Source organism: Polypterus senegalus, chromosome 7 (assembly GCF_016835505.1).
Source record: "Polypterus senegalus isolate Bchr_013 chromosome 7, ASM1683550v1, whole genome shotgun sequence".
NCBI classification, from domain to species: domain Eukaryota; kingdom Metazoa; phylum Chordata; class Cladistia; order Polypteriformes; family Polypteridae; genus Polypterus; species Polypterus senegalus.
In genome coordinates, this window is record NC_053160.1 from 126,439,557 (window position 1) to 126,453,785 (window position 14,229).

General features: G+C 39.5%; 1 protein-coding gene across 9 annotated transcripts in view; it reads right to left on the reverse strand.

Moving 5' to 3' along the window:
• Positions 1-14,229, reverse strand: part of ssbp2 (single-stranded DNA binding protein 2) — a 695,743-nt gene that overhangs the window by 197,889 nt on the left and 483,625 nt on the right. The window lies entirely within an intron of this gene.

The following is a 14,229-nucleotide window of genomic DNA, read 5'->3' on the forward strand; positions in this document are numbered from 1 at the left end:
TGTATAATTTGTTATCTAATTTATTTGTCTTCTTATTTGTCTTGAATGAGAACTGTGTAGCTCATAATGACTCAATCTCGAATCAAATGATCAAGAGTCATTGGAGACTGGTTCTCAGGTAGTGACTCATTCATGAATCAAATGAATGAGAATCATCAGACAGATTCTTAGGTTGTGAACCAAATTCTTATTCACGAATCAAATGAGTCAAGACACATGATTCTGGCTGTTCTTGTGCATGCACTTTAAATATCGATCAGTTAAACGAAAAGACACTGATGGCATCATGCAAGAAGGATACACATGCGGATTAGCATTTCTGTTGAGCTCCAGTGAATCGATTTGTCTGTGCTCACAAATTGGTTTATATGATTCACCAAATAGAGTCCTTCAAAATGAACAAGTTGGTTGCAAATCGCCCTTTACTACTGAATGACTTTTGATATGCTCAGGGTTCTCTGCTACCCTTTATCTATCCATCTATATATATATATATATCTATATATACAGTATGTTTATGACTGGGGACCCTACCCAGCCGGGATGCCTGGATGGTACCCAAGATGGACGATACCTCCCCTGGGCCATGAGTGGGCAGCCGCCCGGGTCTGCCTGGGGGCAACGGGAACGGAGCTGGGACACTCACCCCTACAGGAGGACGTGGCCACCGCCAAGGGGCACCCGGACGCTTACTAAATCCTAGATGAAGAAATCCAAGGGACACCAGGTGCTCTCCTGACACTTCTGCCACACCAGGAAGTGTCGTCAGGTGGAGCACCTGGAAATCATCCGGGTCATTTTAAAAGGGGCCGCCTCCCTCCATTAGACGAGCCAGAGTTGGGAGGAAGGAGACGGAGCTTGTGAGGAGGGGTGTGGAGGACAGAAAAAGAAGAAGAGAAAGAGAGAAAGAGAGCCAGCTCTCTGACACTTTTAGTATTGGCTTTAAATTTTACTTGTACATTTTCCCAATTAAATGTATGTCCTGTTGATTTCTGGCTGAATCCTGGTTATCAAATGAGAACGCCATCAACAGACACTTGGACATAAATCCAGCATATGCAAACTTAAGAAGAACTTATTCATAATAAGACTTTACACCCAATAAACCCTCCCCCTCCCCGGACCACATGGACTTAGCCACCCCTCACCACGTAATTTATTGCTATATATTGCCTTTGATTCTTGTAAGTCTAAGCACTATCCTCTGATGAAGACCCCTGGTAGGGGTTGAAAGCTCAGGAATAAAAACTACTTTATGATACGTGATTCATTTTCTCCCTTTGCAGATCTCCAGCTGCAAGTATGCAAACTGTATCACAGACCTTCTCTTCATTCATATCTATATATATATCTATATTTATATATATATCTATATCTATATATTTATATATATATCTATATCTATATATATATATATATATATATATATATATATATATATATATATATATATATATGTACAGTATATATATATATAGGTCAATGTGTGTATGTATGTTCCAGCATCACTTCCGAATGGCTGGAGCGATTTTCATGAAACTTGATAGACATGTTTGTCATTGGTAGACTAAAAATGCTGTATGGTGAAATCAACCCTAACCCACCCCCTTCTGGGAAGGGTGGGGGGTGATCTTGCAGTCTTGTATGCATGTTATCATCCAGTTGACACTCTGAACGACCACCAGAGGGTGAACTGGAGGTGACTGCCAGCATTCTTTATGTTTGAGCACTACCATACCCCTGTTGCTTTTGAAATTAATTAGAGTTGGCTGGGTTGGCATTTTTGGGACTCATTTTGTCTTTGTTACGGCCATATATATATCTTATATATAAATGTCTACGCGTGGAAGTGTGTGTCTCTGTCCGGCCCGGAAGTGAGAGGTAGAGTCAGGGAAAGGGCTCCACCTCCTAGGATATGCAAGCGAGGCCATCACACCGGCAAAAGGAAACCTCCGAAGAAAGACTGCTGCTAATGCACAAACGATGCGAGCACGCCGGCAACACGAATCCTCATAGCAGAGACATGCCCAAAGTAGTTCTGACGATTTCAATACTTTCTAGGATATATATATATATATATATTATATATATATATACATACATACATACACATATATAAATCTAAATATATAAAAGCCAAATACCACTGACTCACTCATGAGGACTCCTGGGACTTGAAATTTGGAATATAGGTTACCCTTGGCCCATAGGTGCTCGCTAACAAATGGTTTTAAAAATTTTGTGGACCAACCATGTTCTGTCTGTATGTCTGTCCGCTTTATGTCTGTCCACTTTTCACAAGAGAATTGATTAATGGATTTAGATCTGGCTGTTTTCTATAATTTGCTAGAACTTTTTGGTTGATTTTGTGACTTCTCTCATCGCGCTAAGTACCATAGTTCGCTTGCGATACTGATGTATTTATGAAAATCCAAGAGAGTGGCAGTGGGCAGAGAGCAGGCAGCAGGACCTTCCTCATTCCCTCGCCACCCTCTGTTTGAGTTAGTCTACGTCTCACCATGTGTTGGAGTGCACCTTGCCTCCTCTTAGCTAGTGATGCTGGTTTGTTCAACAGACATTATCATCTACAGATTGGTAAGGAGAAACATTTGACATTTTTGAGAGGTCAGAGCTACGTGTGCTTTACAGCATAACTGCTGATTGTCAGAGATATCACAGGCATGTGTTTTTCTCCCCAAACAGGGAACACTTTCCAGTCTGAGCCGAACACGATCAGATACAATGCCAGCGCCTATTGATTTTTGAAGTTTGTCCTGTTTCATTAAGTCAATGTATGTGTGTGTATATTGTGATGGCCAGCCGGGTCCCATGCCTGGCCGGGACACCCTTACTGCATCTGTTCCAGGGGAGCAACCATGGGCAGCTCGATACCTCCCCCGGGATGCTTGGTGGCAGCCTCCCTGGCCGATGGTAATTCCCCAACCGGTCGCATGGCTCCATGGGAGATGGAGTCTTCCACAGCCTGGTTGGGAGCTCGGATGGCCGCTAGGGGGAGCTCCATGGAGTCAACAACCTGGCTGGATGAGTCTTCAGCCAGTCTAGGACCAGGTGGTCAAGTACCTGGAATGCTTCTGGGTGGGCTATAAAAAGGGCCAACCACCACCACTCGGCGGCCAGTCAGGAGGAAGAGGACTAAGCTTGAGGAGGAGTGGTGGTAAATGAGAGAGCGTTTTGGTGCTGTTGAATTGTGTTTTTGGGACTTTGTATTACCTGTGGGTCACGGGGAAGACATGTGCCCACAGGGGAAGAAAAATACAAAGCCTGTGAATTTTGTATGTGCCTCTGGGTCAGTCTGTGCCGGGTCGGGCACTTATATAACGCCTTATTACAATATGTATGTATGTTCCAGCATCACTTCCAAATGGCTGGAGCGATTTTCATGACAGTTGGTACACATGTTTTTCATTGGTCGACTTAAAATACTGTAGGGTGAAATCAACCCTAATCCTGTGGGTAGGGTGGGGAGGGGGTGATCTTGCGGTCATGCATGCATGTTATCATCCAGTTGACACTCAGATTGACCACCAGAGGGTGAACTGGAGGTGACTGCCAGCATTCTTTATGTTTGAGTGTCTGTGTGGGTTTCCTCTGGGTGCTCCGGTTTCCTCCCACAGTCCAAAGACATGCAGGTTAGGTGCATTGGCGATCCTAAATTGTCCCTAGTGCATGCTTGATGTGTGGAGGTGTGTATGTGTTTGCCCGGCGGTGGGCTGGCGCCCTGCCCGGGGTTTGTTCCTGCCTTACGCCCTGTGTTGGCTGAGATTGGCACCAGCAGACCCCCGTGACCCCGTGTTAGGATATTGCGGGTTGGAAAATGACTGACTGACTGACTTTAGTAATGATAGCAAAGTAATGAAAGTCCACATGCATCATATGAAACAGATCTTCCTTCCAGTTTCCTTGTTAGATAGCATTGCTCTGCTTCTGCAGTAGGATTTCAAGAACACATTGGCACTTTTAGATATATCATTTCTATTTCATAATTTAAATGTATTATGCATTTTGTAACTTTTTTTCCAAGAATACAGTAATGTCTGTAATACCTTGCATCAATATATACAATCAACTTAATGTCAATGTCAATTTATTTATATAGCACATTTAAAACAACATAGTAATGCCAAAGTGCATTACAATAATAGAATAAAAGAAAACAAAAACAATAGACAATAAATCATAAATAGTAATAACATATATGAACATAAAATAAGATATATAATAAACAGAAATAATGTTATATAATCACAAAGAGGAATACATCCACATGTTATTATTCAACCAGTTTATTACAATTGCGGGTCATTGTGCAGAGTCTATGCCAACAGCACTAGATGCAAACGCAGACGCTCTGGTTATTATAAAACAGGTTCACACAGATTTCCAAAGTTATATTGGGCCAGTTTAGAGTTAAATTAATACACACATTTTTACGATAGAAGAAAAAGACTGGAGAGTATCCAAAAAAAGATATGTGAAGAATACGCAATTTCAACACACACAATATGTTAAGTCTTCGAACCAAGGGCCCTAAGAGTTGCAAGGCAGAAATGATTGACATTGTTTCACTTTGTGAAGTAAGATGCTTTAATCAGAAAATCAAGTTCACACAAATATGATTTTATAGTTATGTTATCTGAACTCTGTGCCAAAGACAAACATAAGCATAAAACAGGAAATGACATATTTTATAAACCAAAATTTCATTAATCAAGCATTCACCATTGTTAAATATACAAGATATATCTAAATGGGTCTGCAGCCTGCACACACATATGGCTGGAATAAACAACTGCAAACAGGTAGGCAAATCACAAAAACCGCTGCTACTAAAAGCCCAAGACCAACATCTGCTTACTTAAAAGGACAGCTGGCTCCAAATATACAGAAGACAGCTGCACCTAGATCTGACTTGGCAGGTAGAAAATACAGATCAGATACAAGGCAACTGTTGCACAGACAGAACTGGTCAATTGGCCAGACAAGCAGAGAATATGCAGCGGCTGACAAGCAATGGTTTGGCAGCTTCAAACATAAAACAGAGACAGACATCTTTCACCTGGTTGTTGGTAAAATACCTCACAGAAAAGACAGAGAAAGGAAGCTGCCACTTAGAATGATAGGTAAGAGTGAAACGGGAGTTGAGGGAGTATTGCATCTGTGTATTTCACTCCCTCAACTAGCAAATTTTGGACTTTTTAACCCTTCCATTCCTTTTAAATAATTAAATATATTACCTTTTCATTTTTTTACTTCTATTCTTAATTTCATATTCTTACATGAAAGTATCAATCTACTTTTTTGTATATCATAAGCAGAATATTTAAATCCATTATAGAAAATAAAACGTAAGGGTAATTATTCATAACTACACAAAACACATTTACACAAAAAAATCCTTATACATCAACAAGCTTCGAAATATAATGAGTCCTTAAAAATGGAGCCCCGATTCAAACCACTTTTTACTCCACATCCTTGTTTTGTGCAAAAAATACATGTGAATACAGTTCATTTGTCATAGGAGTTGATTTTGAGAGGAGACAGACTTAGAAGAAGTGGAAGGATCTTGGGAGAAGCATTTTTAATGTAGATACTTAGTACGGCAAAGAAGAGAATACAGGATGTCTGGAGTATTCTAATAAACAGAAATGTGATCAAAGAGGGAAAGTGGGTACAAAACTGTTTGGAAAAGAATGTGAAAAGGAAAGTAAAGAGAAACATTTAGAAGTGAGGTAAGGAGAGGTGGAAGGGCTTGAGGAACTGGGGAATAGGAAATATTCTTTTAAATAGGGACTGAAGCATTTAAAAGTGGGCTCTAGTCTAATATTTGGGTAAGAGTATCTATGGATTTGAAAACAGAATATATGATTAGACTTACGGATCAATGCAATCAGCTCAGCTGTTTCACATCAGCATTCTGTGGGCCGTAATTTAGGGCACCGCACCCACATGAGTATCAAAGTGAGTCTGAGGACAGTGATAGAGAGGATTTGGGGGAAATAAAAAAAAAAAACAGAAACAGGGTTGTGGAGCAGAGTGTAGAAATCAGGAGCATGAGCCAGTGTGGAGGACAGAAGGCATGGCAGTCGGGAGTTAGCCCAGCTTTGATGTTTGTCCTGTAGATGCCTATAAGAGGAGGTGGTAGGAAGACGGAGCCAGGTTTGACATATCCCAATGATGACCAGATGAAGAGGCTGGGATGCAAGCTGTGTTAACAGGTTGACCGCGTATGCCGATGTCATAGCTCCCATACTTAATGGGTGAGCTGGGGCTGAGAGGATGAAGAGTGTCACTGAGACACAGAGAAAAAGAAGAGCACCCAATTGTAACTTTCTGAAACTAACCTGTGTGGAATTTATTTATTTATGATGTTTGATTTTAACTTACACAGAGCACTGGTCCATTTTATCAGAACATTTAGAGGAATATTTGTTATAATATTTATTTATTGAAGGAAGACACACAGAGCTATAGTGCTACTCACCAGATAAAACTTCTAAAATTCTTCAGGTAGATAAAAATATTTTAATTCACTACTGTGGAAAAACTTTAAACTGAGATGTGACTATACATTGTACTCTACTCAAAATCGAGTCATAGAGGAAAACCGAGTAACACTTTTTATATTTGGAACAATTTGCTTGAGAATGTCAGTGCCTGTTGAAATAAATACTTATGGATTGGTAACTCATTTTTGTCAGTCATTTTTAGAAATAGATCTTAGAAATACGTCTTGCCTGAAGAAGGAGCCTGAGTTGCCTCGAAAGCTTTCATATCATATACATTGTCATTTTGCTTGGTGTTCTGAAGCCACCCTTTTCCACCGTGTATACCGAAGCACATCTTTTCCTATGAAATGTGTCACTATATCAGTGATTTTGTTTCCCAACAGAAACTCAAATAGTTATTCAGACTTCTGCTTGAACAAGATCTATGTTTTGTTTATCTGTTATTTTTGTCATTCCTTCATAATAAATGCTGCATTTTTTACAAACTGATAAAACATGTTAATGATGCCACTACATTTCTTGGTATGATTTTTGCACAGTTCACATAGTGGGTTAACATTTCTTAAATTTAAAGAAACTCTAATTAAAGCATGTTACATTATCATCTTTATTTTTAAGGAAATCTTCTACTTTTAAAAGTCAGTGAGTGCTCTCTAATGAAACTTTTGTTTATGTTTGTCAAGATGATATGAGCTAAAGGTTTATTTCTCTTTACAAATGCAGCTTTTCCCCACAAAACCACAATAATGAAGGAGGCTTGATAAAGGAAGGCACACAAAATAAACCTTTACTACTGGCAAGTGTAAATTAGAGGAGATTTCATTTTTTAAAATATTTTGATTATATCTTCAAAACTTCTCTGCACACTGTCAAGTCAAGTGTGATTATAATGTCATTACTGCAACATACTTTTTGGGTCAGTGCCTCAGTCCATATATGGCAAACACACCAGCCAAACCAAGTCAAGAAATAACTGAAAACCTGAAATAAAACATAACAATCAAGTATTTGATTTTTGTTAAGGTTTTAATTATTAAAAGTAAAAAAATATATATTCTGGATAATATTGTAGACCTATTCTACTACTACTAAAAAAACATCTGTCAGAGTCTCTTTACATGCTAGCTGTATTACAAGTATATACAGCGGACACTGGTTCACCCCTATATCAATGACTGAAAGGCCAAGTGTGAGCTTCAGTTGAGGTAAAGACACCAATAAATTAAGTAATGACAAGAATACAGGACCCCCAGTAACCAGAGGTACAGAGCATCATATCACGCCACACTCCAATGTGGTATGGGGCATCCTGGAAAGTGTGCCCTATCTGGGAGAATACCCCTTTCTGTATGATCATTGCCTTGGAGTTAGCACATCACATCATACAGGAGCATGCAGGAGACTTGACTGTTGAAATAGCAGATCTCGAAGCAATTCAAACATCCATTTTAATAAAACAAGTCCAGGTAGTGCTGAAGCAGGTCCATAAAAAAAGCTTAAGCGTGTAATCACATCAGACTCATTATAGGACAATGTGGTCTGAAAGTTTCAGGCTTTAATAGGGCAGCCCTGACCTTTTAAAGTAACTCCAGGGATGCTTTGAGCGAAAGGGGCACGGGTGTGTTAAGGAAATTAATAGTTACATCCATCACAGCTTGATAAATTGGGGTTAAATGAAAGAAATAAGAATTCACTCACAGGAGAAAAAAAAACAATGCAGAGAGAGAGAGAGTGAGAAAAGGCAAGAATGCATTTGATGTGATGGAAGAAGACCATCTATTTCCATTTGTAGTTAAAGCATTTAGCATCTATAAAGAAAGTTCCATGGCTTTGTTTTCTGTTTTTTTTCTTTAAGCTCTTAACTCATCTTTATATTGTATTAAATTCATTCTCTTACTGTAATATAAATTGGTTGCATTACATTATAATTTCTGGGTTATAGTGGAATACAGACATGTCCCAATTATGATAAAGACAAGATAAAGACACACACAAGAGTGTGTGTGTGTGTGTGTATAAGTGTGGAATGATGCTGCAGTGGTCAGCATTGTGATTTCACAGATGAAGCATTTCTGTTTCTAATCCTGATCTGGGAATTTTCTGCATGGAGTCTGCACACTCTCTCTGTACCCTAGTACAATTAATGTGGTGTGGATGGACTGGCGCATTGTCCAGGGTTGAATCCTACCTTGAGTAAAAAGCTGAAAAGTCAGGCTCTGGTTCTCTCTCATCCTGTATACTTAAATATAGGAGATACAAGAAATTGAACACTGATGGATGAATGTATATACTGTATATTTATACACACACAAACACAAGTCATATTTGATCCTGCTCAGATTATGCAACAAGAAGCCAGAATATGGGACAACAGGCACTAGACAGACAATATGTGCCATAGGTATACAGGGTTTGATGACTCTGCAGAGGTTTTAACCCAGGAGAAACATAGTAGCCCGGTGTACGCTAAGGGTTAACATCAATTATGCGCAGGCAAATTTTATAATGAAAAAATGGCACCATATTATTCTCTTGAATATATACTGTAGCTATCTGTTTTGAGCATCAACCCTGACAATACCATATTTTGTCTGCATAGTCCAATTTCAAATCTGCCTCTTTCGTTCTGAAATTTTAAAAGACAAAACAACTAAATACATTCTAGCAGTAATCCCCATGCATGATTTAAAAATAAACTTGAAAAAAGTCCTGTAGTTGTAACATTGCATACATATACTAGGACTTTTTGACACTAATATGTTCAATATAAATTTTTTGCCACACAGTACAGAAGGCTCTTTTGTGAAATGCAAGTCATCCCTTCTCTTTGTTAATGATGAGTCACTCAAGCAGCTTTCAAACAGAAAAACTGGAATAGAGATGGAAATTTACAGTGGAAATCAGTAGGGGATGTGCTGATGCTGCATAATCTTGCTGTGTAGCCTCTGTAGGTCAGTGCACAATAAGCAGACTATTATTTTCTTGATTGGGTTCATTAAAGACCAACATGCTGAAAGTCTCTTAAGGATGTTGATCAATTCTTGAAGAATAAATCAAACATGTTGAAACATAATATAAAAAAAGTTCCAAGTACTTACAGAAACTGAGGGCAAGAACTTTTATTTAAAATAATAAAATGAGGAAAAAATCCTATTTTCAAATTATTGCTTTTGCACTGAATCTAACATCTGTTTTTATGGTTCAAAGCAGCATCTCCTGTAATATAAATGTTTAGTGTGCTTGTCTTTTTTTGAGCCTGCCAATTAACTTTCAAAACAGCCTGAACAGCTAAGGTTTACTTTCTTTAGCAAATATCAAAGCTAGTCTTATTGTAAGGTGATTTAAAATAAACTGTACAAATAATAATAATAATAATAATAATAATAATAATAATAATAATAATATCCTGAATTGCAATAATGTCATTCTTTTATGAAAAAAATTTCTAGAAGTCTTTTTCTCAGTGATACACTAACCATCTCATTACAGGCAATTGCATCACATTAAAACATATAAAAGGCCAAAAGCTTGGCTACAGTTGATAAGAGGAAGAAAAGCACAACAAACCACTGCAAAATAAATATCTGGCCTCAGGTTTTTTCCACTATAAAGAAAAAGGCACTCGGAGACATTACTTGTACCTTGACTACACAAGTAACAGAAGCTTAAGTACTAACCTATAGGGAAAATATGGAGAAAGAAACTGTGATTATTTTTAGCCACTGTTTAACAATGAAATATATTTTTTTTAATGTAGCCTCTTTGATATTCTTCTATCGAACAACTTAATACCCAAATAATAGTGAACTCTGTCAAAACCCACACTCCAGAAAGTGATTTTGTGTGTGTGTATACAGTATATATATATATATATATATATATATATATATATATATATATATATATATATATATATATATATATATATTCATTCCATACCGGATCAGTCGAGGCCTGAGTTAACAACGGCCAACACCAGCACTGTTAGCCAACAGGGTGCTGGTGGAAATTGGGCTACTGTTGGTCGAAGATGGAGAAGAGGAGGGAGACATATCCAGAGGCCGAAGGACAGGAGGAAGGTAAAGAGAGTGGAACTGAAGGTAGGAACTTTGAATGTTGGCAGTATGACTGGTAAGGGGAGACAGTTAGCTGATACGATAGCTGATAAAGAAGGAAGGTTGATATACCGTGCATGCAACACACTAAATGGAAGGGGAGTAAGGCCAGATGGATTGGAGATGGATTCAAATTGTTCTATCATGGTGTGGATGGAAAGAGAAATGGGGTAGGGTTTATTCTAAAGGAGCAGTATGTCAAAAGTGTTCTGGAGGTGAAAAGGAGTCAGACAGAGTAATCATTATGAAGCTAGAAACTGAAGGTGTGATGATGAATGTTGTTAGTGCATATGTCCCGCAAGTTGGGTGTTCCATGGATGAGAAAGAAGATTTCTGGAGTGAGTTGGATGAGGTGATGGACAGTGCACCCAAGGTACAGAAATGGTGATTGAAATGGATTTCAATGGACATGTTCGTGAAGGGAACAGAGGAGACGAGGAGGTGATGGATAGGTATGGTGTCTAGGAGAGGAATTAAGAAGGTCAGAGGATAGTGGATTTTGCCAAAAGGATGAACATGGCTGTGGTGAATACATATTTAAAGAACAGGGAGGAACATAGGTTATGTACAAGAGTGGAGGAAGATGCACAAAGGTAGATTATATCCTATGTAGAAGAGTCAATCTGAAGGGGATTGAAGACTGCAAAGTGGTGGCAGGGGAAAATGTAGCTAGGCAGCATAGGATGGTGGTCTGTAGGATGACGTTGGAGATCAAGAAGAAGAGGAAGAGAGGGAGGACAGAGCAATGGATCAAAGGTTGAAAAAGTAAGACTGTAAGGTTGAGTTTAGGGAGGAGGTAAGACAGGCACTGGGTGGTAGTGAAGTTGCCAGACAGCTGGGAAACTGCAGCAGAAGTAGTAAGAGTGACAGCAAGAAGAGTGCTTGGTGTGACATCTGGACAGGGGAAGGATGAAAAGGAAACTTGGTGGTGGAATGGGGAAGTACAGGAGAGTATACAGAGGAAGAAGATGGCGAAGAAGAAGTGGGATAGTCAGAGAGATGCAGAAAGTAGACAAGAGTACAAGGAGATAAGATGCAAGGTGAAGAGAGAGCTGGTAAAGTCTAAAGAACAGGTGTATGATGAGTTGTACGAGAGGTTGGACACTAAGGAGGGAGAAAAGGACCTGTACCGATTGGCTACACAGAGGGACCGAGCTGGAAAAGATGTGAAGCAGGTTAGGGTGATAAAGGATAAAGATGGAAACATACTCACAAGTGAGGAGGGTGTGTTGAGCAGATGGAAAGAGTACTTTGAGAGGCTGATGAATTGAGAGAATGAGAGTGAGAGAGAAGGTTGGATGATGATGTTGGAGACAGTGAATCAGGAAGTGCAACAGATTAGCAAGTAGGAAGTAAGGACAGCTATGAAGAGGATGAAAAATGGAAAGGCCGTTGGTCCAGATGACATACCTGTGGAAGCATGGAGGTGTTTAGGAGAGATAGCAGTGAAGTTTTTAACCAGATTGTTTAATGGAATTTTGGAAAGTGAGAGGATGCCTGAGGAGTGGAAAAGAAGTGTACTGGTACAGATTTTTAAGAATAAGGGTGATGTGCAGGGCTGTAGTATCTACAAGGGGATAATATTGATGAGCCACTGCATGAAGTTATGGGAAAGAGTGGTGGAAGCTAGTTTAAGGAGGGAGGTGATGATTAGTGTGGTATGGTTTCATGCCAGGAAAGAGCAACACAGATGAAATGTTTGCTCTGAGGGTGTTGATGGAAGTTAAGAGGAGCTCAGAAGGAGTTGCATTGTGTCTTTATGAACCTGGAGAAAGCATATGACAGGGTACCTTGAGAGGAGTTGTGGTATTGTATGAGGAAGTCGGGAGTGGCAGAGAAGTATGTTAGATTTGTAAAGGATATGAATAAGGGAAGTGTGACAGTGGTGAAAACTGCAGTAGGAGTGACGGGTGCATTCAATGTGGAGGTGGGATTACATCAGGGACTGGCCCTGAGCTCTTTCTAATTTGCAATGGTGATGGATAGGTTGACAGGCAAGATTAGACAGGAGTCCTCATGGACTATGATGTTAGCTTATGACACTGTGATCTGTAGAGAGAGTAGGGTGCAGGTCGAGAAGACCCTGGAGAGTTGGAGTTTGCTCTAGAGAGGAGAGGAATAAAGGTCAGTAAGAACAAGACAGAATACATGCGTGTGAATAAGAGGGAGGTCAGAGGAATGGTGAGGATGCAGGGAGTAGAGTTGGCGAAGGTGGGGGAGATTAAATACTTGGGATCAACAATTCAGAGTAACAGGGATTGTGGAAGTGAGGTGAAAAAGAGAGTGCAGGCAGGGTGGAATGGGTGGAGAAGAGTGTCAGGAGTGATTTGTGACAGACGGATATCAGCAAGCGTGAAAGGGAAGGTCTACAGGACGGTAGTGAGACCAGCTATGTTATATTGGTTAGAGAGGGTGAAAACAGGAGACAGAGCTGGAGGTGGCAGAGTTAAAGATGCTAAGATTTGTACTGGGTGTGATGAGGATGGACAGGATTAGAAATGAGTACATTAGTGGGTCAGCTCAAGTTGGACGGTTGGGAGACAAAGTCAGAGAGGCAAGATTGCATTTGTTTGGACATGTGCAGAGGAGAGATGCTGAGTATATTAGGAAAAGGATGTTAAAGATAGAGCTGCCGGAAAAGAGGATGGCCTAAGAGAAGGTTCATGGATGTGGTGAGAGGGGATATGCAGGTGGTGGGTGTAACAGAGAAAGATCCAGAAGACAGGACGATATTGATGAAGATGATCCGCTGTGGCAACCCCTAACAGGAGCAGCCGAAAGAATAAGAATAAAGTGAAGTTTGGCACATCATATAAAACCTAGCCTTCAGAAATTCCCACATGAATTCCTACTGTAGTACAGACAATGAATGTAACACTTCACCTAGCCTAGCAACATTCAACCCACAATGCAGTGCCACGACCATTGCCAATACAGGTGGTTGTGGCATTGACTATATACTAAATGATTCTATAATTAATTGAGTGCTGAGTCTGTTATATTCCAGTTTCATTAAGTGAGCGTGAATGTGGGTTTTCACAGATTAATTGTTACTTCAATTAGAGCCTCGTTACTGACAAGCACCGTCTCCACACTTCTCTTCAAAAGACTCGCAGGCCCTTTACTCACACACTTCAATCCTGTGGATTCATGGCTGTTACAAGGATGACGATCAGCCATTGACAATCAAAGCAAATAACGAATTAGAAAGACTGCATTTGATGAAAACAAGCAAAAAGTTTGGAGTTTTCTTTAAACCTCAATTAAATTAATCACTCATTGCTTTGCAAGACAATGAAACTTTTTTGTAGAATATAGAGCTCGTTATTATCCTGCGGTTAATATTCTTTGATTTAAAACAAACCTGCGTTCCCTCAGTGTGCAGTAGACATTGTATTTATGTGTGTTAGTTACTGTTACTACTTATTATGGGTTTGTGCACTGGTAGCTTTGATACCATTGACAGTTTCTTCTATATTGTGCTAAATGCACTTTGTGATGTGTAAAAATATTTTTTTTATTTAAAAAAGGATACCAATGTTGTTGGTAATACTGTGTACTATTATGAGATGTATGAAGAAGAA